We start from the raw sequence: 24,783 nt of genomic DNA, 5'->3' as shown, positions 1-24,783 counted from the left end.
CCTCCCAAGTACCTGGGATTACAGGCACCTGCCACTGCACTCGCCTAATTTTTGTATTTTTGGTACAGACGGGGTTTCACCATCTTGGCCGGGGTGATCTTGAACTCCTGACCTCGTGATCCACCCGCCCTGGCCTCTCAACATGCTGGGATTACAGGCGTGAACCACCACGCCCAGCCTAGTATGTTATTCTTTTCATATGCTGCTGTATTCTGTTTTATAATATTTTATTTAAATTTTTAAAAATGGAAAGGCCCAGGTGTGGTGGCTCATGCCTATAATCCCAACACTTTGGGAGGCTGAGGTGGGAGGATCGCTTGAGCCCAGGTGTTTGAGACCAGCCTGGGCAACAAGGTGAGACCCTGTCTTTACAAAAAATACAAAAATTAGCCAGGTGTGGTGGTGCATACCTGTAGTCCCAGCTTCTCAAGAGGCTGAGGTGGGAGGAGCCCAGGAGTTCACGGATGCAGTGAGGTATGATCTTCACTGCACTCTGGCCTGGTTGACAGTGAGACCCTGTCTCAAGAAAGCCAAGAACAAAAATTACACACACACAAAAATTAACCAGTCCTACAAGATATTAAAAATATAACACACCATGACAAATGGAATGAGGTTTCATTTTTAGAAATTCTTGGATGATTTAATATTAGGAAATTATTAATTAACATACTACTGGATCAAAAAAGAAAGTCAATATTACCTTCTGATAAAGTCTTACATTAATTCCCACTAAAATCCTAAGTAAAATGGTAATGGATGAATACTATTCAATATAATGGAGAAATGTATATCTCAGATAAAATTTCAACATCATATTTAATGGTAAAATATAGGATAATTTAAGGCAGAGATGCTTCCTATTATTTCTGTTATTTTACGTTGTTCTGTTTGGACAGTGTAATGGAAGTGTTTGCCATTACATTTAGACAAGAAAATAAAGCAAAGGGTATAAATATTGGAAGTCTTAAGGCAAATTTATTACTATTTATATGTGATATAACTTACATCTGGAAAACCCGAGAAACTTAAGAATTATTAAAAACAATAAAAGATAGAGTATCTGAATAGGCAGTTCACAAAAGAGGAAATGGAATAAAAAGTTTTTTAGTTTTACAAGTATTCAGGGAAGTACAAATTAAAAATTCAGAGTTCAGAATTTCAGAATTACCGCCTGTTAAATGAACAAAAATTTAAAAGATTGATAAATCAAAGTTTGGTAAGGGTAAGAAGAAATAGGTGCAATCATTCACTCTAGGTAGAACTATACATTGTTATGGAGCTTTGGGGGAACATTTCAAATGCACATACCCTGTCCCTTCGGCTATAGCTTACAGAAATAAAAGCATGAGTGTGCTAGTATATATGTACAAGGATATTCACTGCAGCATTGTTTATAATACCAAAAAAATAGAAACAGGTGAAGGCCAGGTGTGGTAGCTCACACCTGTAATACCAGCACTTTGGGAGGCTGAGGCACGCGGATCACCTGAGGTCAGGAGTTGGAGACCAGCCTGGCCCACGTGAAACCTGGCTCTACTAAAAATGCAAAAATTAGCTGGGCATCGTGGCAGGTGCCTGTGATCTGCTACTCAGGAGGCCGAGGCAGGATAATTGCTTGAACCTGGGAGGCGGAGATTGCAGTAGCCAAGATCACACTACTGCATTCCAGCCTGGGCAACAGAGCAAAACTTTGTCGCCCTCCCGCCCCTACAAAAAAAGGAAACAGGTGAAGACCCACTGGTAAGAATGGTTGAAAAAATTATTGCAGATCCACAGAATAGAATGTTATGTAATTATAATTTGTATAAAATAAACTAGTGTATATAAATAATAATTTAAGGTATTAATACATAAGATTATTAATTTTCCTAGATATAATTATTAGAAAATATGGTAGAAGAAAATTTCATTCTTTATAGCCACCAAAAAAACCCATGAAATGTCCAGAAAAATGTAAAACATTCGAATAGGACTTATAGGATAAAAACTATACAGTACTATTAAGAAACATAAAAGAAAATCTAAGTAGAGATGATCATTAATTTTGTCTGTACTTATCTGTACATTTGTCACAATCCTAATAAAAAATCCTAATAAAACATCCCAGCAGCGGCTCAAGGTATGGCCCCAATGTCCTTTCCCCTAGCCTTGACCTCTTCTTGCTCCCTCTCCTGTGTTATCATACCTTCATGCTATATCAGAATGTCCTGGTGACTCTTGAAACATAGAATATTTAGTGACAAAGCATCCTTTGATTCAAAGAGGAAGATAAAGAAGGATTACAATTATTCATTCAGCCCAGAATTATGGTTAAAAAGCATAGACTCTAGAGCCAGACTGTGTGTGTTCAAATCCTGGTCCGAAAACTTAATAGTTGCATGACTTGGTCAAATTTCTTAGGCTCCTGGGCCAGGCACTATGCTCAGCTTTTAATAAATAGACATATTTCAGAAACACGGAGCATCTATAATGTGTCAGGCACCACGGGGCACAGAGAGATCACTAACACAGCAGAGGCAAAGATGTTTTAGTGGTTAAATGGTCTCTAGAGTCAGACCAGCATGTTTGAGATCTGGCTTTGACACTTACTATCTGTGTAATATTGGGCAAGTTTCTTAACCTCTCTGAAAATGAGTTTACTGACCTATAAAATGGTGACAAAATATTTTCTTCCTAGGGTGGTGAGGGTCAAATGAGGTAACCTGTGTAAACTACTTAGCATAATGCCTGGCAGAGAGTAAGGGCTCAATAAATGATAGCTATTATTATTTTTATGCTTTCGTATATTGGAATCAATGGACAGTGTTCCAGGCACATCTACCTACAAGACTGTGTTTAGTCGTTATAAAACACTAAGCCATTATTATTTTTTAAAATTTATTATTTGCACGAAGCATATAGAGGCTTGGAGAGGCCTTGCGACGTGCTTAAAATCACAGCTCCTAAGTTGGGGAGCAGGATTCTAACCCAAGTTATGAGAGTCTTTCTCTTGGAGTCCTCTTTGTCCCTCTCCTCACAGCCACTCATCCACGAACAGCTGTAACACAAGAACGACTGTACTAAGAACAGTAGTAAGGTTATAAAGTATCAAGGGGCAGGAAAGGAGAAATTCTGGATGAGTGATGTGGAAAGGCTACAAGATGGCAATGGACTTAGGCCTTCATAGATGTTTGTGGGCTTTGGGGAGCTGGTGCCTAAAGAATACAGTGGATGGCCGGGCGCGGTAGCTCAAGCCTGTAATCCCAGCACTTTGGGAGGCCGAGACGGGCGGATCACGAGGTCAGGAGATCGAGACCATCCTGGCTAAAACCGCGAAACCCCGTCTCTACTAAAAAATACAAAAAACTAGCCGGGCGAGGTGGCGGGTGCCTGTAGTCCCAGCTACTTGGGAGGCTGAGGCAGGAGAATGGCATGAACCCGGGAGGCGGAGCTTGCAGTGAGCTGAGATCCAGCCACTGCACTCCAGCCTGGGCAACAGAGCGAGACTCCGTCTCAAAAAAAAAAAAAAAAAAAAAAAAAGAATACAGTTGGTGAATTAAGGTGGGCTGAGGAAATCGGGCTTCCTTCCAGTCCTGGCTCCGCACTACATAGCCATGGAATGTTGACAAGGTCGTGTCCGTTCTCTAGGCGTGTTTCCTAAGGGACTGGTGCAGCGGGATGGGAGGGGCGCAGGGTAGGGACCGCTTCCAAGGAGACAGAGGACAGGCAGACAGGCTCGGAGGGGCTGATGCAGCCGGTCACTCCGCTGGAGTGGCCAGGCTTCGCGGTGCCTAGGGCTGAGTTGAAGAAGAGCGTGTAAGTCTGTTGTGGGCCCCTCACCAGCGCTGGGGGGAGGCGGAGTCAGTGAGCAAGGATGCTCTGGGAAGTGACCTTGGTGTCCGGGAGGGGAGCACCCTGGTGTGACGCAGGCCGGGCAGCGCGGAGCCGGCGGCGCTGATTCCGCACTCTGGCCGCTAGAGGGCGCTGCCTTCCAGCCAAAGTCGAGTGACCCCAACCTGCCCTGCGTTGGTCACTCCGGCCATGGACCATCCGGCGAGCATGGGGGCTAGACAGGGAAAGCCTAAACTAGGAGGGGAGTTGAGGGGGTGCAAAGTTGGGCCTGGTGGGTCCTGGGGACGCAGCATGTACTAGAGCGGCACCTGGCCCTCAATAGGGGGAGAGCGGGTGGTCGTGAAAAGTCTGGGAATTTTCCGGGCCCACTATACGTCAGGGGCGGGTCTCCCCTCTTAAAACGTTGTGAGCCCCAGCGCGGGCACGGGGGTGGGTGCCCGTGCAGTTGGCATCCTCACCTTTGATCTTCCCCGGGGCTCCTGAGCTGCGCTGGTGGCCCCAGAGCCCGGGGCCTCTCTCAGGCAACAGCTCACAGACTGCGGGAAACTCTCCCCTCCCTCACCTCCGGAGGGGGTCCTGGAGTCTCGTAGGCTCCTGGGTTCAAATTCAAGCTTTGTGTGACCTGTGGCACATTGCTGGACCTCGCTCAGTCTCACATTCCTCTTGTGTTTAAAGCTCCCTCATAGGAATGTGGTGACGGTTAGATGACACATAAAGCTTTGCCAGAGGTTTTCTGGGGAGGGTGGGGACAAGATGGCAAGAAAGAGACTCCATTTCCTCTGTCACCGGAGCCCGGATCTAACCTCTCAGAGGAGCTGGAAGGTCAGCTCTGAGCTCCACAAATACCTCTGAATACGGATCTCCCACAACACTGAAAAAGATGCCCAGAAAGATCTCGTTTGCTGCTGTGAAGGCGCTTCTTTTTCTATCTCCACAACCCCAACTGCCTTAAAGTAGAACCAGACTTGTTAGCAAACAGAGGTTTGGGCTGGGGGGCCCTTGAAGCTCTTGTCTGAGATTTCGGGCTTCCTGCTCAACACACCAAAGCAGGCGCCTGACGTAAAGGGGGCCATGGACCTCTTTGGTGGTCTGGGAAGGCATATGGAGTCCCTTCTCAGAATAACATTTAAAAATTAATAAGATACATGGGATAATAAAGGGAACAAATGATGACAAGACAGTTGTCAAAACATGAGACGAATGTGTGATAGAGCAGTACACATGCTTCTTTAGATCTGGTATCAGCCTAGTAACTGTTGCAATTCTGCAGTAGTGCTGAGCGTTAATGACATTTGGAGAAATCTATAACAACTGTAATGAGATTTGAAAATATTTGTGTTTTCTATTGATGGCAAATTCTATTGTGGTTCATTGTCTATATTCGTAACTGAAGCAAGTGCTAACTTTCAATTAAAGATTAGTGAAAATAAAGATGTATTTTTCCCCAAAATTCACAAATCCCATGAATGAATCTATTCATGGACCTCCAAGAGGTCCACGATGTGAACCACCTAGGACGTGAACTTCCCCTAGAGGTGCCTCACAGGGCCAGCTCCAAGCCCCGGGCCGCCTCCTGGCTTGTCTCAACCCAGGCCTTGAAGAGCTCCAGCAGAACGCTGATCTAAACTTTGGTAACTTTCCTCTGGCAATTTGAGGAATTCCTCCATTTGAGGAATGTCAGAGTGGGGCCAGGATCCCTGAATGCCCATGGAAGAAGAGCGAGCATGCTGGTCTGGCAGCCAGAAATAACCTTCTCCCCAGGGTCCAGAGGACAGAGGACAGTTCCCTCCAAAAGGCAGGTTTCTCAGGGACCTCATGGGAAGCCTGTCCTTGCCTGAGCAGTTCTGTCAACCATCCCGTCCCTCCACCTGGACCCCAGGTCCCCAACAGATCTTTTTACCTCCAGACAGAAGTTCTTCTTTCTTGCTCTCAGGCTGGGGGCTCACGTTGAAATGGCTCTCAGTCCTCAGATTGTTCTTGCATCTTGTTAAAACCCCATCTCTCCAGTTTCGTCATTGCTCACACTTTCATAGCTGTTATATTCAGTCTTTGAAAACCACAGGATGGGTCGTTAAGCAGTCAGAGATCTTCCTCCACCCCCACTGTGGATTTTTTTCTCCTCTCCTGCAACTGGTCCTCCATCTCCTTCTCCTTTCCTCTCCCTTGTTTTGTCTTGTTGGTGTTAGAAATAGACTAGGGTGCTGAGGGGGCTGAGAAAAACCACCTCTTAAAATTCTTTTCTTTACCCTGGGGAACAAAGATTTTGTGTTTGCTAATTCATAATAAGGAAAGGACTGACGATAGAATAACTAGAAGATAAAAGGACAGAATGTCCTCTTAAGTATAAAGAAAGGTACCAAGTCTTCTCCTGAGAGTAGGTTTTGGTTAGAAGTAGGACAGAGAACACAGCTGCTCCAGGCTGAAAGGGAAGAAGGGCAGGGAGCTGTCAAGAAGGCTTGAGTGAGGGTGGTGGTGAGCAGGGGAGGCAACGAGTAGGGGCACCAAAATGGTCCTGGTGTGGTGGGGGGGAGGATGAATGACTGACCTTAATTTGCCACCCATTTTTTTTCTTTTTCTTTCTTATATTTATTTATTTATTTATTTATTTATTTATTTTTAATTTGAGACAGGATCTTACTGTCACCAAGGCTGGAGTACAGTGGGGCAATCATAGCTCACTGCAACGTTGACCTCCTGTGCTCAAGTGATCTTCCCACCTCAGCCCCTCCAAGCAGCTAGGACCACAGGTGTACGCCACCACACCTGGATAACTTTTTATTTATTTATTTATTTATTTATTTATTTATTTATTTATTTAGAGATGGAGTCTTGCTGTGTCACACCGGCTGGAGTACAGTGGCGTGATCTCAGCTCACTGTAACCTCCGCCTCCTGGGCTCAAGTGATGCTCCTGCCTCAACCTTACGAGTAGCTGGGATTATGAGCACCTGCCACCATGCCGGACTAATTTTTATATTTTTAGTAGAGACAGAGTTTCATCATGTTGGCCAGGCTGGTCTCAAACTCCTGACCTCAAGTGATCCATCTGCCTGCCTTGGCCTCCCAAAGTGCTGGGATTACAGGCGTGAGCCACCATGCTCGGTTGATAATTTTTAAAAAGATTTGTTTGGATGAGGTCTCCCTGTGCTGCCCTGCCTGCTCTTGAACTCCTGGGCTCAAACAATCCTCTGGCCTTGGCCTCCCAAAGTGCTAGGATGACAGGCCTGAACCACCATGCCCAGCTTCACATCCATTTCTATTCTGTTCTGTTCTTCCTTGGTCAGTGATGGCTTGGGAGATTACGATTGTTCCTAAATTCTAGGGTTGTGCCCTTAGATGGCAGGAGCATTAGTCTGAGAATCAGAAACATTGGGCTCTAAGTCTTACAAGGCTGGGCCAGGCCCTGTGCCAAAGGGCACAGCACACCAGGAAGCGCCATGGTTCTGGGGGAACACCTGTCATGGTTGACACCCAGTGCCAGGCTAAGCAAGAATTCAAGGGTGCAGGGAGGGTGGGGGAAATTTTTTCGTGACTAGTCTAGAGCCTCTCTTTTCCTTGTTGTTCCTGTTATTGTAGCACTCTGTGGTCCTAAAAACAGTAGGGTGCTCTGGGGTTTGAGAACTCCCAGATCGCTCCACTGAAGCCATCGTCAGATGAGACAGATATTAGAAATATTTCTTCACTCCAAGCTGGGCGCGGTGGCTCCCACCTCTAATCCCAGCACTTTGGGAGGCCGAGACGGGCAGATCATGAGGTCAGGAGATCGAGACCATCCTGGCTAACACAGTGAAACCCGTCTCTACTAAAAATACAAAAAATTATCTGGGTGTGGTGGTGGGTGCCTGTAGTCCCAGCTACTTGGGAGGCTGAGGCAGGAAAATGGCGTGAACCCGGCAGGCAGAGCTTGCAGTGAACCGAGATCGCGCCACTGCACTCCAGCATGGGTGACAGAGCGAGACTGCGTCTCTAAAAATAAAAAAAAAGGAAAAGAAAAAAAGAAATACTTCTTCACTCCATCAAAGTGTTAGGTTTCACTGCAGAATGAGCCCATTCTGGGAGCCTGGGGGTTGGGGACCCATGTTGGGAAGAGGAGTGTCTCACCACCATCCTGGTCACACGACCAGTCCACCACAGCCCACAGGAAACCGGGTCCCACAGGTATGAACTGCTAAACTGGGCCTGGTTTCTGTTATCCCCGGTATCCTTATTTGCTGTCGCTATGATAGTGTTCAAACAGATGACCTCTCTGCTCTCTCAGCTGGAGACTTCTCCCTCCTTGGGTCCATGGGGTCCTTCCAAAGGTTGGCTCTGAGAGCATTCAGCATTCCTTATCATCGAGGAGCTGTCAAACAGTGATTATTAGCAACACGAAGAGAAGTTCAAGGCAACCAGGGTTGTGGGTGAGTGAGGTTGAGGCCCCTTTCGTACTCGTTTACACACATGTATTCATACTGGTTATTGCAAAAAACCTCAAAGTTCTGCAGAGACCTCAGGGCTCAAAAGTGAATTGCAGCGCACTTCCTTTTCACCAGCCGTGTAGCGTCTGTCCATCCTGCAAACAGCGGCATGCACAGTTTTCTGCAGATGTTACTTTTGGTCACTCCTCACAAGGTTATTGTGTGCCAGGCCCTGTGGGGTTGTCGATGACTGAATGGGGCCTGCTCTCAAGGCGAGCACACTGTTGAGAGCGGCCTGCATCCCTGTGAGATGAAACCGAATGCACCAACAGCTATAAGTACCCCAGAAGTGAGAGAGAAGCCAGGAAGCAGGGGAGGTTGGGAGGAAGAAAAGGAGACTGCCCTGTGGGCGCAGACAGTGTTAGGCACTCTGTGTGGACAATGTGACATTTAAATTGAGCTTTGAAAGAAGGCAGGATTTCAAAAGGCAGGGGTAGAGGAACAGTGTGAACCAGCAAGGAGCAAGGACATGTGGGGCTGGCTTGGAAGTCAGTGAAACAAAGAGGTGGCTGAAATCTAGGCTGCCTCCTGGTCATCCACAGCCTCCCAAATCTGTATCCTGTGGGCCTTTGAATATCTTGAAAACAATCTATCAGTTGCTAAATTGTGTAACTGGACACGATTTAGAAAAAGAAAAACTGAGTGGACATTGAATTGTATTTCCATCTGACTTCTGTAGAATTACGGGGTTTTGGAAGCAGAAGACTGCAGCAGTCTTCTAGTCCCTGGAAACGTGCAGACGCTTGCATGCCAGTCGTTCCCAAACTTGAGCGTGTATTAACATCACCAGGAGGGCATCTTTGAACAATTCGGATGGCTGGGCCCAGCTGCAGAGTCTCTGATTCAGGGTCTCAGGGCAGGGGTGGGGGTGGTCCAAGAAGCTGTATTCCTAACAAGTTCCCTGGTGCCATTGCTGCCGTAATGCTCCTTGCAAACCGTTCAGGGTAATACCTCTTGCATCCTCTGCTTGAATCGCTCTACTGTTCTGCAGCTCACCACCACCCAAAGTATCCACGCAATATCCCTTGTGGAATACTTCCAGTAAAATTCTTCCTTGTGCTGCTGTCAGTCCTGCCTGCCTGTAACTTTCCATGAAGTCTGCTGAGGGCCCCACATGGGAAATGTCTACGGATGGCAGGCAAGTCTCAGGCACATGCGGCAGACACCTGGATTTACATCCTGACTCCACCACTTACTATGTGACCTTGGATAAGTCATTCACCTTTTCTGTGTGTTCTTCAACTGTGGAATGGGGATAACAATGTCACAGAACTGCTGTTTAGAGTAAATGAGAAAAGTGTGTAAAACAATTGACATGGTGCTTGGCATATACGAAGTACTCAGATGTGGGCTAGTATCATTACCTAGTGTTCTTTCTTTTTTTTTTGAGACAGTCTCCCTCTGTTGCCCAGGCTGGAATGCAGTGGCACAATCTTGGCTCACTGCAACCTCCATCTCCTGGGTTCAAGTGATTCTTGGGCCTCAGCCTCCCAAGCAGCTGGGATTGCAGCCACCCGCCACCACGCCCGACTAATTTTTTTGTATTTTTTTAGTAGAGAAGAGATTTCACCATATTAGTCAGGCTGTTCTCAAACTCCTGACTTGAGGCGATCCACCTGCTTCAGCCTCCCGAAGTGCTGGGATTACAGGTGTGAGCCACTGCGCCCGGCCAGCATTACCTAGTTTTCCTTTCTACTCGGGAGTCTATCAAATCTCTGAAGAAAGTTAATCATTCTAATGTTTCTCCTTTCTGGGCTAAATATCCCCAGCTCCTGCAATTATTTCTTATAATTATTTCAATGCTTTCATGGTTCCAATACTTTGTTTGTCCTTTCTACTCTTCTCTGAACAGAGTCCAGTTTGTCAGTCTCCCTTGTCAGGTGCATGGCTCAGACCTGCCACCTGCCTCGGCTTAGTCCAAGTCTCGTGTGTTCACTGCAACCAAAGGTAACTCTAGCTTTGTAGCTATTTCCACATTTCACTGGACTGTATTAGACTTCCAGGCCATGAAGGTGCCAGAGGCTACACCTGCATGTAGAGAGTAGAGCTCATTCTCCTGTCACATTGCCCCTTGTTGCTTAGCATGTGTGAGTTTGGTGAGCGTGGGTGAGGGAGAGTAACTCTGACCTTGGCCCAGTTCAGGGCCTACTGCCCCAGTAGCTGTGAGGAAGCACATTTGAGGCTCCAGGGGCTGGTGCAAGGCCCAGCCTCTCCCCCAGAGAAGGGTGAACTGACACCTAGCACAGCCAACAGTTTTCTGGAAGGAAACCAAGCCTCAGAGCCAGAGGCACATACAGCAAAGTTATGTAGGCATTTCAGCCCCTGCCCCAGCCACTGTCATTGCTGGCCTTTTGCCCAGAGTCCTTGGTAATAGAATAATGATAGAATATGGAGAGGGAGTCAGGGCTGGTTTTTTCTTGTTTTGTTTCGCTTTTTTTTTTTTTTGAGATGGAGTCTCCCTCTGTCGCCCAGACTGGAGGGCAGTGGCACAATCTCAGCTTACTGCAAGCTCTGCCTCCCGGGTGCAAGTAATTCTCCTGCCTCCGCCTCCTGAGTAGCTGGGACTACAGGCACGCGCCTCCATGCCCAGCTAATTTTTGTATTTTTGGTAGAGACAGGATTTTGCCACGTTAGCCAGGCTGGTCTTGAACTCCTGACCTCAGGTGATCCACCTGCCTTGGCCTCCCAAAGTGCTGGGATTACAGGCATGACCCATCGCGCCTGGCCTCAGGGCTGTTTTATTGTGGGGACAGAGGTGGCAGTTTCAGGAGTTTGGGTATCAAGATGACACGGCAGGCCCTGGAGAAAATGTCTCTCTCAGCCTCCATTCTAATTTCCAGTCTGTAGTGAATGGCTCACCAGGTACTCTTTAAGTTCTGTCTTTTAAAACAGAAGGCACACAAAAATGTGCCCAAAGTACTTTGGTGTCCTGAAGAGCCTGTCTTGTCCCTCTCAGGTCATAGAAGACACCAAGTTCCTTTACGGCCAGGCCTCCTCCTGAGGGAGACCAGGCCTGTGGGGTTGCTGGCTCAAACACTGCCACTGGCTCTGCACACCCATTTCCACAGGGACAGCCCGAGTGTCTCCAGGACACACCAGCCTCACGGCAGAAACGGCTGCAGTCACGGCTCTGTCTGTACCGTGGGGTGGCTCCCCCTCACCCACCCCCACGAAGCTGCACTCTGCTGTGTGAATGCCTAGGGGAATGTGACTCTCCCCATTGCAGGTCTCACGGCCTGCTGGATGCCACGGTGACAGGGTGTGGCCTGCAACTGCAGGTCCCCCGTCCTCTTTGGCTCATCATCTCCGAGAGCTGCCTGCAAGTCACACTATGTGAGTCCCAGTGCAGGGCTCCTCTGAAAGGCACCTGTGAAGCTGTCTTTGGCTGAAGAAGTTGGGGAAACTGTTCTCCCACACTTGGCAATGGCCATTCTTTCTCAACCTTCCCCCAGGCACGAAGAGTCCCAGGCCTTGATGCCTCACTCTTCCATCAAGGATTTAACATTTACCCTCCCTGGTATTTTCAATTGACCCAGAGGAAATTAATAGGTGGTACTTAGCAAAGGGTGCTTAGCAAAAAAGTACTCAGCTGAGTGGAATTGCAGGCACGTCTACAGTTGTCTGGAGGCACAGAGGCTGCACTCTACCCTAAGGCAAACAGGATGGGGCCATCCTCATGCTGACTTGGGCTTCGGAGGAGGAAATGTACTTTCTTCAGTGGATAATAAAGACAAGCATTGGTTAGGTATGGTGGCTCATGCCTGCAATCCCAGTACTCTGGGAGCTTGAGATGGGTGGATCACTTGAGGTCAGGAGTTCAAATTCAGCCTGGCTAACATAGTGAAACCCTGTCTCTACTGAAAATACAAAAATTAGCTAGGCGTGGTAGAGCACACTTGGAATCCCGGTTGGGAGGCTGAGGCAGGAGGATCACTTGAACCCAGGAGGCAGAGGTTGTGGTGAGCTGAGATTGTGCCACTGCACTCCAGCCTGGGTGACAGAGCGAGACTACATTTCCAAAAAACAAGACAAGCATTGCTTTTTCCTTGGCAAGAATTCTTTTTTTTTTTGAAACAGAGTTTCGCTCTTTCACTCTGTTGCCCAGGCTGGAGTGCAGTGGCACAACCTTGGCTCACTGCAACCTCCGCCTCCTGGGTTCAAGTGATTCTCCTGCCTCAGCCTCCCGACTAGCTGGGACTACAGGTGCCCACCACCAGGCCCAGCTCATTTTTTGTATTTTTAGTAGAGACGGGGTTTCACCATGTTGGCCAGGCTGGTCTTAAACTCCTGATCTCAAGTGATCCAACTGCCTCGGTCTCCCAAAGTGCAGGGATTACAGGTGTGAGCCACCGCGCCCGGCATCCTGTCAAGAATTCTAAGCAACAGAGAAAACAGGATGGGCACAATTAGTTTGCTCTCCAAGCTAGAATGTCAGGGGGCACTGGAACCATTCTGGGAGAAGCAATACTTTGAGGTGCAATGTCTTTTTTTTTCTGAGACAGAGTCTTGGTCTCTTGCCCAGGCTGGAGTGCAATGGCACGATCTCAGCTTATTGCAACCTCCACCTCCCAGGTTCAAGCAATTCTTCTGCCTTAGCCTCCCAAGTAGCTAGGATTACAGGCACCTGCCACCATGCCTGGATGATTTTTTTTTTTTTTTGTATTTTTAGCAGAGACAGGGTTTTGCCATTTTGGCCAGGTTGGTCTCGATCTCCTGACCTCAGGTGATCTACCTACCTTGGCCTCCCAAAGTGTGGGGATTACAGGCGTGAGCCACTGCGCCTGGCAGGGATGTCTTTTTTTTTTTTTTGAGACAGAGTCTCACTTTGTTGCCCAGGCTGGAATGCAGTGGTGCGATCTCGGCTCACTGCAACCTCTGCCTCCTGGGTTCAAACGATTCTTCTGCCTCAGCCTCCCGAGTAGCTGGGATTACAGGCATGTGCCACCACGCCCGGCTAATTTTATACTTTTAGTAGAGACGGGGTTTTTCCATGTTGGCCAGGCTGATCTCGAACTCCCGACCTCAGGTGATCCGCCCGCCTCGGCCTCCCAAAGTGCTGGGATTACAGGTGTGAGCCACCGCGCCCGGCCGAGGGATGTCTTTTAAATCAAGCTACAGACTTGGGCCACTAGGCTGTTCATGGTTCCTGCTTCTTTCTCACTGACCCTTTACCTCTGGATGGGATGGTCCCCAGAAGGATGAGGTCGGGCTGAGGCTGTGGCCTTGAGATCCCTGACACTTTTCTTGCTCTTCTCCTGTTCCCCATTCTGGACCGTTGGTGGCCCTTGAGGGTCTGGCTTTTTAAGGCAGAATCCAAACTGCCGAAGGACCACTGATTGTTTCTGTATCTCTTACAAAGGGGCAACCAAATATCCTTTTAACCAATACTCCAAGAGTGCCAAGACCAGACCTTGCTATATGCAGGAACCCAGACCATGGCATGTTCTTGTTCTGTGCCTTTTTCTTGTGGTGGAAAAGGATTGTGTATTCTGACCCCTCATCTGGGAAAAGGAGGAGCAAGTGAATTACTACTCGGATATTCTTGGCAGCCAGCTTGCAAGTGTTAATAATTCCCAGCTCTCCAAGGATCCTCAGGCCTCCCCTGTCCTGACACCTGGTTACTGAAGAGAACTAGAAAGCTCCAGTCAGCAGTCATGTGGGGCCAGTGTGTGCTGCAGCCAAGTGGCATTGCCGTGTCTCCAGCTTGTCACCCACACTGCTGTAAAACATTTATCTCAGTCTTGCATCTGGACCCTGGCCTAATAAATTCCTCCAAAGGTATGCAGAGTACACAGGCTGCCACTTAAGGTGGGATGAGGCCAGAGTAACAGAGAGAGTGGAAAGGGAGCCTGTCATAAATACTGACTCTAGACAGGGAGAGAAAACCACTGGGGCTTAAAATTCCAGGCTCAGAGTAAGTTAATGAGCTACTAAAAAGACAGGGTAGTAGGACATGCGTACTAGGACAATCAGACCTGAAGTTGGAGAAAAATGTGAGGATACCCATTAAACCAGGCAGACTGGTATAGTAGAAAGGGCATTGGCCATGAAAGCAGGAGCACAGTGTTTTTAGCCATGTTTCTGCCTGAGGTGACTTTGGCTAAGTCACTTCACTTCTCTGAGTCTTTGTTTTATAATAAAGAAAAATTGAGATGATACAATTCAATAACAACAAAAACAAGTTGATTTTTAAAATGGGCAAATTGAATAGACATTTAGACATTTATCTAAGATACAAATGGCCAGTAAGCACATGAAAAGATGCTCAACATCATGAATCATTAAGGAAATGCAAATCAAAACCACAATGAGATGTCACCTCAAACCCATTAAAATGGCCATCATTTAAAAAACAAACCAACCAACCAACAAAAAACAGAAAATAACAAGTGTTCATGGGAATATGGCGAAATTGGAACCTTTCTATGTTGCTGGTGGGAAGGTAAAATGGTGCAGACACCATGGAAAACAGTATGGCAGTTCCTGAAGAAATCAAACGTATGATCCAGCAATTCCATTTCTGGGCAAATACCCAAAAGATTTGAAAACAGGGACTTGAACAAATATTTGCACATCCATTTTCACAGCAGTATGATTGACTACAGCCTAAAGGTGGTAGCAATTCATTCCGTGATGGATGAATAAATAAAATGTGGTGTATGTACACAGTGGAATATTATTCACCCTTCAAAAGGAAGGCAATTCTGACATGTGCTACAACATGAATGAACTTTGAAGACATTTGCTAAGTGAAATAAGCCAGTCACAAAAGAACAAATAGTATACTATTCCACACATAGAAGGTGCTTAGAGTAGTCAAATTTGTAGAAGCAAAGTAGAAAGGTGGTTGCCAGGGGCTGGGGAGGAGGGAATAGAAAATCATGTTCAATGGCTACACAGTTTCACTGTGGGAAGATAAAAAAGTTCTGGAGATGGATGGTGGTGATGGTTGCCCAACAGTGTGAAAGTACTTAATGCCACTGAATTGTATACTCAAAATGATTACAATGGTAATTTTTTTGTTATGAATATTTTACCACAATTTAATTTTTTTTTTTTTTTTTTTGAGACAGGGTCTCGCTCTGTAGTCCAGGCTGGCATCCAGTGGCATGATCGTGGCTCACTACAGCCTTGACCTCGCAGGCTCAATCAATCCTCCTGCCTCAGTCTCCTGAGTAGCTGGGACTATAGGTGTGCACCACCACACCCAGTTAATTTTTGTATTTTCTATAGACATGGGGTTTCACCATGTTGCCCAGGCTGGTCTCAAACTCCTGGACTCAAGCATTCCTCCACCTCAACCTCCCAAAGTGCTGAGATTATAGGCATGAGCCACTGTGCCCAGCCAATTTTTAAAAATTGAAGTGGAGAGATCAAAGCTTCGTGACCAGATTGCTCAGGTGTGCCACATGTAGGTTATTGGCATGCCACGATACTGATCCCTTCCACTTTTGAATAAATCATACAGAGCTGAGCACAGCTGAAATCCTCAGGCAGGTCACTTCTAGCCTTGAAGAGCTTCTTCTTACTCCAGTATGCTATACACATATTGTAATGTTTAAAATTTCAATATAATTTAATTATTATTTATACAGAATTAGTGCATGAAACAAAAATGCATAGCTCAATAATTAATCTTAAACACCTGTGTAACCTTCACTTAGCTCAAGAATTAGAATCTTGCCAGTATACCAGAAGTTGCGGTCATGTGTTACCACCTAACCGGGAATCCCCCAAAGTTCTGCCCTATATTTGGACACTATGTAAATGCAATCCTAGTATGAAAACAAATGAACTACGGCTACTCACAGCAACATGAGTGAACCTCACAAACATCACATTGAATGAAATAAACCAGATACAAAAGGAATACACCAGGCCTGTAATCCCAGCACTTTGGGAGGCCAAGGCGGGTGGATCACTTGAGGTCAGGAGTTCGAGACCAGCCTGGCCAACATGGTGAAACCCTGTCTGTACTAAAAATACAAAAAAATTAGTCAGGCATGGTGGTGGGCTCTCGTAATCCCAGCTACTCGGGAGGCGGAGGCAGGAGAATCACTTGAACTCAGGAAGTGGATGTTGCAGTGAGCCGAGATTGCACCACTGCATTTCAGCCTGGGCAACAGAGTGAGACTCCATCTCAAAAAACACAAAAAACAAAAACAAAAAAACCCCACAATTTTTTAAAATTTCTAAAAACCATACAATAACAACTATTTATATGTGATGAAGGTAAGTGAGGCCCAGAGAGCTAAAACTGAATTACTTTGGATCAAACACCTGGGAAACGGTGGCGTCAGAATTGAACTCAGGTGTTCTTTCTTTCTTTCTTTTCTTTTTCTTTTTTTTGGAGACAGGGTCTCCCTCTGTCATTGAGGCTAGAGTGCAGTGGCATGATCACGGCTCACTGCACCTCTGCCTGTCAATCAAGTGATCCTCCCACTTCAGCCTCCAGAGTAGCTGGGACTACAGGCAGGTACCACTATGCCTGGCTTTTTTTTTTTTTTAACCTTTTGTAGAGATGGGGTTTCACCATGTGGCCCGGGCTGGTCTTGAACTCTTGAGCTCAGGCAATCTGCCCGCTTCGACCTCACAAAGTGCTGGGATTACAGTGAACTCAGGTGTTCTGATCCTAAATCCAGATTTTCCCATTCTGCCTTCTGCTTTGAAAGATATAGAGGAGGCCAAGAGGGCTTATCCCCGAGGTGGAGGAAGATAAGCTGGTATGAGGAAGCCGCTCAGTGTTTGTCATTTTAAACCGTTTATCCACTGGCTCAGGTCATGTCTTTGTTGGGGGCCAAGCCAAGGCCCAGCAAAGACAAATGGCCTTTGCAGTGTGGGTGGAAGAGGGGTGAGGTCACGCAGTCCTCGGCCTGTGGTTTGCTTTGCCTGAGTGCCGGGAGCAATCTCTTGCCCTGATTTGCAGTGTGGGCTGAGGATCCAGGTCAGTGAGAAGGCCAGTGCTAGAACTGTCTGTGGGTGCTGCTGATAGGAATCAGCTGCTGATCGCGGCTAGGGCTGGGGGCTGAGCACACCGGCACCAGCCTACTTCTTGGGCAGCAAGGCAGCAGGATAGAGGGGTTTGTAAAAATGCCTTCCACCTACCCTGCTGGGCTTGCCTGAGAGACTCTGAGTGTGGGAAGCGAAGACAATTATCGCTAGGCTGGAGAACAGAAAGAGCACCGTCAGGTGAGAAAGAGAAGAAAAAAAGAGAGGGGAGAGAGTGGATAAGAAGAAGGAAGCCTGGGACATAAGAGCAAGGGCTTTGCTTGCTAAACTCCTAGGGAGCACACAAGTGAGAATCCAGGGTGGAGGGAAGCAGGATGGGTGCCCTGAACGCTTGGCCCCATTTCCTGGGGCTTACTGGCCTCCTGGGTGGGAGTGTTACAGGCTACTGCTCCTTGAGGAGGCCTCAGTGATTGAGGATGCTCCTGTATGAGTCTCGGCCCTGACCCCGGGATGGGGGACTGGAGGACCCTAACAGGATTGGGGGTTGGTTGGGTGTGACCAAGGCATCTGCCAAAGGGAGAGTACCAAGGAAAGCGGAGGCACCTCCTCTCTGGCTGTCCTTCGCCCCCTCTCTCCTCCTCGTTCTCTGGGAGTGTCTGGCGAGCAGCAGCCTCCCCGCAGGGCCAGGCAGGTGGGCCAGAGCATTTGGTTTGCTGAGGTTTGTCAGGTTTTCCAGCTCAGGGCCCAGCCAGCTGGCAGGAAGCAGGACAGAGGTCACTTGAATTCAGACCACATGTCCCTGTTAAATACATTAGCTTTTAAATCAACCTTTGTTCAAAGTCCAGCGAGTTGCAAGCCTAGTGCTCACCTGCAGAGACAGAATTCCTGAGCGAACGAACAGAGCGGCTCCTCTTCCATCTCCAGGTAAGAACTGCTCGTGTCCTTGAGGGCGCTGGCCACTGAGGCCTGAATTACCTTCTTTCTTTTCCTTTTTTCTTTCTCTTTTTCCAAGCCAGTAGCTGGCTGTCTAGGGCGGAGAAGAATCCCATGGGGAGGGAGCCAGGCCCCTTTGGCGGTGGTTGCGGGTGAGGGATGATCCACGCTCTGAGATTCTTTCTGCTGGAGAGGCGCCTCACCCTTGCAGGCTAGGGTCTGCTTCACAAAGAAATTGGCAAGCCGGTCTCAGAAAAAGCTTTCCCTGGGTCGTGCGGGGGTTTGACGTGCAGCCAAAGGGAATGAGACAACAGACTTCACAGGTAACCAGGCGGATACGCCCAGGACCTTCCTACTGGTACAGGGGCCTTGGGTAGCAGAGAAGACTCTTCTGGAAGCAGCCCTTAAAGGATGCAGCCTAACTTAGCTTGCCCACTTGATAATAAAAGTGGCATCTTTCCTCTCTATATCACATTGCAGCACTAAGACATGAGAAAAACCAGTGAATTTCCAGGCTGGCTGAATGTTAAAGCCTACATTCCCCAGGCTCTCACCTTTGGCATTTCTAAGTCTCCAGGTCTTCTGTGAATCGAAAGATCTTTATTTGAAAACTCTCCCAGATCATTCTGATCAGTGCAGGTAGGTTTGGGAACCACTAGTAGTTTATTTCTTAAGCAGAAGAGTCATGAGACTTAAATATGACACTCACCTAAGGGCTCACTCGCTATGAAGACTCCCGGTCTGGGTTGGATCCAGCTATGAAGATTTGGGGGTTGGCTCTGAGAAACACATTCTTCTTTATTTACTAAAATCTCTGCAATGTGTCACCAGGGCAGCTTTCAGTCTTGTACCCAGAAGGCAAGAGGGGATAGCGGGGACTGCCTCAGGCCATGATTGTCCAGTCATCTGAAGTCTGCAGCAAATTACTCAGGGTCTTTGAATTTCTGTGTTACGATAGTAATTTGTGCTTATCTTTGACTTTTGTATGTTCTTTGCACCATAGGGTGTGAAGTTGCTGGTAATGATGTCTTATATTCACAGACCACTGACTAGGCAGCTACTTCTCACCCAGGTGAAAGAACACAGGACTAGAATACAAATCATCAGAGTTTTCATTCAGTTGCTAGTGACAGGCCATTAGACAAACTACTCAGCCAACTGGAGCCTCGATTTCATTATTGATCAAGTGAAGGCCTGTCATTTTTTTCCCCAAGGGTGTACTGAAAATAAAATTATAAGTACAAATGTGTGGTCAGGTAATGGCGGCTCATGCCTGTAATCCCAGCACTTTGGGAGGCCCAAGCGGGAGGATCACTTGAGGCCAGGAGTTCCAGACCAGCCTCGGCAATGAAGTGAGACCCCATCTCTACAAAAAATAATAATTAATCCTGCATGGTGGCACGTGTCTGTGGTGTCAGCTACTTGGGAGGCTGAAATGGAAGGGTTGCTTGAGCCCAGGAGGTCGAGGCTACAGTGAGCCATGATTGCACCATTGCACTCCAACCTGGGTGACAGAGTGAGACCCTGTCTCAAAAACAAAAAAAAAACCATGAATGTGTTAAAAACACAACTTAAGATGCCTAGATTTCAAATGTGTATATTGAAAGTCTCTATAGAATAGTAAGAAGAAACAAATTGCAGTCAGTTGGGAAACCTTGTCCTAGTCTTTTAATCTCATTGAGCTTCTGTTTGCTCACTGACAAATAAGAAGTTGAGACCAGATCATCGTTAATGTCTTTTTCAGTTGGCCAAGTATAAGGTAGATCCTGGAGCCTTGAAGGGTAGCTCCTTGTCATTTGGGTATGAATTCAAATGTCACCTCCCAGGAAGGACTTTCTAAAATAGCCTCCCATCTCCACGCCACCAGTATCTCTATCATTCATAGCATGTACCATCAGAAATCATCTCATTTTGGCCAGGTGCGGTGGCTCATGCCTGTAATCCCAGCACTTTGGGAGGCTGAGGCAGGTGGATCATCTGAGGTCAGGAGTTCGAGACCAGCCTGGCCAACATGGTGAAACCCCGTCTCTACTAAAAATACAAAAATTAGCCGGGTGTGGTGCCGCACGTCTGTAGTCCCAGCTACTTGGGAGGCTGAGGCAGGAGAATTGCTTAAACCTGGGAGGTGGAGGTTGCAGTGAGCCAAGATTGTGCCATTGCACCCCAGCCTGGGTGACAGAGTGAGACTCCATCTCGGGAAAAAAAAAATCATCTCTTTTACTTGTCACCTTTGCCAGATGTTAAGCTTCAAGACTGCAGGGATCTTATCATTTGTGTTACTTGCTGTATTACCAGCCCCTTGAGCACTACCTGGCACAAACACATTTGCATAAATGGAATTGGTGTGGCAGGGAAGGAGCTGGAAGAACAGATGCAGATGGTGATGACTTTGCTAAGGTGTTCCTCAGGAAAGGAGGTTGAAGGACTCCAATACTCTCTCAGGGCGTCTGAAGTCCAGGGTCTAATCATGTGGGAATGGGTTTTTCTGGTCACATCTTAGTGAAATGATTCTTGCATTCGTTGCACAGGGATGCGATGAGAGTGGCAAGCTGGAGCTAGACGTGTTTTCCTCAAAATCTCAGCAACTTCTTTCTTTGGTCCTTCATGAAGGACTGCCCAGATTTCCTTAATCTCTTTGCCTGATGGGTATCATGACTAAGTGATTAAGAAAATGAGCATTGGGATTGGAAACCTGCACTCCACATCAGACTGACTTTTACTCTCTAAGCTTCTATTTCTTCATCAGTCAAATGGGCATATTAGAATCTAGTTCCAGAAGTTACGAGGGTTAAATGAATGCACATAGTGCCTAGCACATCGTAAGTGCTATTGAGATAATCTTCAGACAGCTTTGCTATTACATGACCCCCGGAAATGAAGGAACCCAGGGAATGGCAGGAGTTTTGATAAGTAGAAAAGATAGCCCTAGCCCACTTAGCGGCAACTAAAGGAGGTTTGCTGTTGGTCTGAGGTGGTCACTGGTTTCTGAGTTGCCAAGCCTTGTTGGAGGCACAGATAGTCGGCATTCATAAAGCTGCATAGAACTACGGGGTCCCACTGGGGACTTGAAACTAAATGATCCAGAAAAGCCCGTGGCTTTCCACCAGTTGTATTGAATACAAACTTGATGGTGTGAAAATACAGAAAGGGGCTGTGGTGCCTGCTCTTAAGAAAGCTTATCTTGGCTGGGAGTGGTGGCTCACGCCTGTAATCCCAGCACTTTGGGAGGCTGAGGAAGGTGGATCACTTGAGGTCAGGAGTTTGAGACCAGCCTGGCCAACATGGCAAAACCCTGTCTTTACTAAAAATACAAAATGTAGCCGGGTGTGGTGGCGGGCACCTGCAATCCCAGCTTCTCAGGAGGCTGAGGCAGGAGAGTTACTTGAATCCAGGAGGCGGAGGTTGCAGTGAGCCGAGATCGCACCACTGCACTCTAGCCTGGGCCACAAGAGCGAGATTTCGTTCCCCCGCCACACACACACACACACACACTCACACAAAGCTTATCTTGCTGGGGACACACGACATGGACCCTGAAGCTCCTCTATAGTCTACTGGATTGAGTCCGAGGTGCTTCACAGTCTAACCTACTTCTTGTTTTCAACATGTAACTGTGCTCTGACCTTCCTGAACCATTCGCCATTCTGGGAATGCATCTCGTGCTGTTCCTTCTGCCTGGGATGGCTTCCTCTTCCCAGTCTGACCACACGTATTTCCAGAATACATTCTACACCTCAGGCTTGGGAGGCAGGATAGATGGTGGAAGGAATCCAGACTCAACTGGGTTTGAATCCAGACTCTGCTTATCCAAATAGCCAGGGAAAACCAAGTTAACTTTTCAGAGTCTCTTTTCTTTTTCCTTGTAAAATGGCCCATCAGGATTGAATCAGAACCCACAAAAAGTACCTAGGCTAATCCTAGTAGGAGTTCAATAAATACATAAAACAATAAGAAAGGCTTTGTATTTAAATATTCCAGCACCCACACCGTTGTTCAGCAGTTATGCTTCATAGCTCTCCCCACTGGACTCCGGGCTCTTTCAGGGCAGGATGGTAGCTATTCTGGATTGAACTCTGATACCTGCCTCACAGCAGGTATTACATAGAACTTGTTAAGTATATGAGCAATAACTGAAATTCAGAAGATGAAATGATACCTTCAGACTGTGCTGGTCATGGAAGGGTTCGTATATAATCTAAAATTTGAACTGAGCCTTGAAAATGGTAGGTCTTAAATTTGTTCACTTGGAAAAAATGTTTACTTAGCACTTACTGTGAATAAGTAGTCAGAAGTGGGGAAGGGATTCCAGGCAGAGCATGGGGCATGAGCAAAGGGCAGGCTCGTGTGGGTGACTGTGCATAGACCATTTGGGGCTTGCTGAGGAGCTGGGGGCCTGAGGTAGGGCTGGATTATGCTGAGCCTCAGTGCCTGAGCAAGAAGCTTGAATTTCTTTTTCTTGAGTGATTTTTTTTTTTTTTTTTTTTAGAATATAGTATCATAAAACCAGGGTCAGAAAGTTTGTCTTGAGGCGGGACTCTTGTAGTAGTTTAGATATACCAAAAAAAGTGAAGGGGGTAGAAATGCAAGTTCAAAAAGTCATGTAACACAAAATGTCGATTTGGGGAAAACCCTTGTCTCAGCTGACCCTCAGGATGGTTGAGCTATTTTCAGGTACTAGTTCTATCAGTAGCGTGAGGATGTCCTCTCTCTGTGGGTGCCTCTGTTTCCACACAATATTGGCTCCATCCCTCTCCCAACTCATAGAACTCTTAGATAAGCAATCCAACTGCGAAAGGCCTTGAACTCCAGCCCAGAGTCTTGCCATATAGGACAAAGTATTGTTTATGGTGGCTGGGGGTAGGGAAGTCACTTGGTATCAGCAGGCCAAATGAACTTTGAGATAAGTAGATTCCATTCTTGATCATAAATGAGACATAAAAACTACTCAGTGGGTCTGTGATCACTCTTCTCCAGATAATTCTCAGTGGAATAGATTTCATTGATTTCTCACATTTGAAATTTCTCTCTGGCTAAGACCAGTAACTATCACAATGGGAAAGTACACTAAGCAAATACATATCTTAGAACCCTGCTTCTCCTTCTATTTTTGATATTAATTATTTGAAGTAAATACACTTGAGTATTTGAATTTCCATATGCCTTGCTTTTCAAAGGAGAAATCCAGGCAGCCTTAAATATGATCTGCATAAAAATATACGATCTGTTCTAGGTAAAATACATTTGAAGAAGGGTGAAATTGAGTTGTCTTTATCTCTTCCTTGCTAGAGACATCAGTCAGTACCAGCTCAGATACAGCAGGATATTTTCCTTATGCTGTTGGAAGGAACGGCATGTGCCAAGGCTCTGTGGCAGACTCTGAAGGAGGCCAGCCATGGCTGGTGTGAGGCATGAAGTCTTGGAGTCAGGGCTGATGGCTGTAAGGAATTCTCAGCCTGTCTATAGTTGCTGACTTAACATCGCACAGTCTCCACCAACTGTATTTTCCTAACAAAAGTCTAGTGGGTTTGTTTTCTTCTTTCTTGTTACACAGATACACACAAGTGCTGCAAGAACAGCATTCCTCAAAGTGCACACTGTGGTCAAGCGTCCTGAGAATGCTGCTTTTTTCTTGCTGAAGTTCAGAATGTTTTATAGGCAAGCGTGGAGTTCAGTGGAAAGCAAATAATGTCTAGGTTGAATGTTGCCAGAGAGACCCTGCCGTTTCTTTTCCTTATCCCTCAATGAAACAGAAACTCTATGGTTTCACACTAGATTATACAATCAGATACCCTTCCACAGTCAAAGTAACTAGGGTTAAACATTCCTCACCAGCAGTCCTGCTAAGTGGTTTTTTTTTGAGACGGAGTCTTGCTCTGTTGCCCAGTCTGGAGTGCAGTGGCATGATCTTGGCTCACTGCAACTTTCACCTCCTGGGTTCAAGCAATTCTCCTGTCTCAGCCTCCTGAGTAGCTGGGACTACAGGTGCCTGCCACCATGTCCGGCTAATTTTTGTATTTTTAGTATAGATGGGGTTTCACCATTTTGGCCAGGCTGGTCTCGAACTCCTGACCTCAGGTGATCCACCTGCCTCGGCCTCCCAAAGTGCTGGGATTACAGGCGTGAGCCACCGTGCCTGGCCCCTGCTAAGGTTTTAGGGTTTAGTGTTTTCATGGATTGCGTGTTGGTTACATAAGTGCCTTGTGGGGAGAGGCTCTGTTTTGTTCATGGTGTGATACTGACTGCATAATTGATTCCTGATTACTATTAGATAAGGTGATGGTGGGTTCGGGTGTAGATGACTATATTTATGGAATAATCCTGCCACTTCTAAGTCCCAGACCTTGGAATATGAGCAGAGATGACAGTACCTGGGCTCTTTCTTTCCTGATGGTAGTTCATTGCATCTGGCCATCGCTGGTGACAGCCCCCTTCATTCCAGCTCTGTGCTCCTTGTAAATCTAGAAATCCTCACATCCTACACTTATGGGTTTGTTTGAGATGGAGTCTTGCTCTGTCGCCCAGGCTGGAGGGAGTGGTGCAATCTCGGCTCACTATAACCTCCATCTCCCGGGTTCAAGCGATTCCTGTGCCTCAGCCTCCTGAGTAGCTGC

The 24,783-nt window shown here is 46.9% G+C and overlaps 2 protein-coding genes and 1 pseudogene across 4 annotated transcripts in view; 2 read left to right on the top strand and 1 right to left on the bottom strand.

Annotated features, from left to right (window-relative positions):
• The window catches only part of CD160 (CD160 molecule), a 21,065-nt gene extending 15,217 nt beyond the window's left edge, over positions 1 to 5,848 (bottom strand). The window contains exons 1-2 of the mRNA XM_011995186.1: positions 5,735 to 5,848; positions 411 to 516 (exon numbers count right to left, since the gene is read on the bottom strand). The gene's annotated coding sequence lies outside the window, so the exon portion shown is untranslated. The remainder of the gene's footprint in view (positions 1 to 410; positions 517 to 5,734) is intronic.
• LOC105550294 overlaps positions 1 to 24,783 on the top strand; it is a 931,651-nt pseudogene that overhangs the window by 634,088 nt on the left and 272,780 nt on the right. The window lies entirely within an intron of this gene.
• PDZK1 (PDZ domain containing 1) overlaps positions 17,223 to 24,783 on the top strand; it is a 38,196-nt gene continuing 30,635 nt past the window's right edge. The window contains exons 1-2 of one of the 2 annotated variants that reach the window (XM_011995187.1): positions 17,223 to 17,234; positions 18,080 to 18,163. The gene's annotated coding sequence lies outside the window, so the exon portion shown is untranslated. Of the gene's footprint in view, positions 17,235 to 17,937; positions 18,164 to 24,783 lie in introns of those variants that run through there. The other variant, XM_011995188.1, reaches the window with a different exon arrangement.

The sequence above is a fragment of the Mandrillus leucophaeus genome, unplaced genomic scaffold, assembly GCF_000951045.1.
Source record: "Mandrillus leucophaeus isolate KB7577 unplaced genomic scaffold, Mleu.le_1.0 Scaffold475, whole genome shotgun sequence".
In the NCBI taxonomy this organism is placed as follows: Eukaryota; Metazoa; Chordata; class Mammalia; order Primates; family Cercopithecidae; genus Mandrillus; species Mandrillus leucophaeus.
Note: the sequence above shows the minus strand (reverse complement) of the source record. Positions and strands in the feature narration are given on the sequence as shown.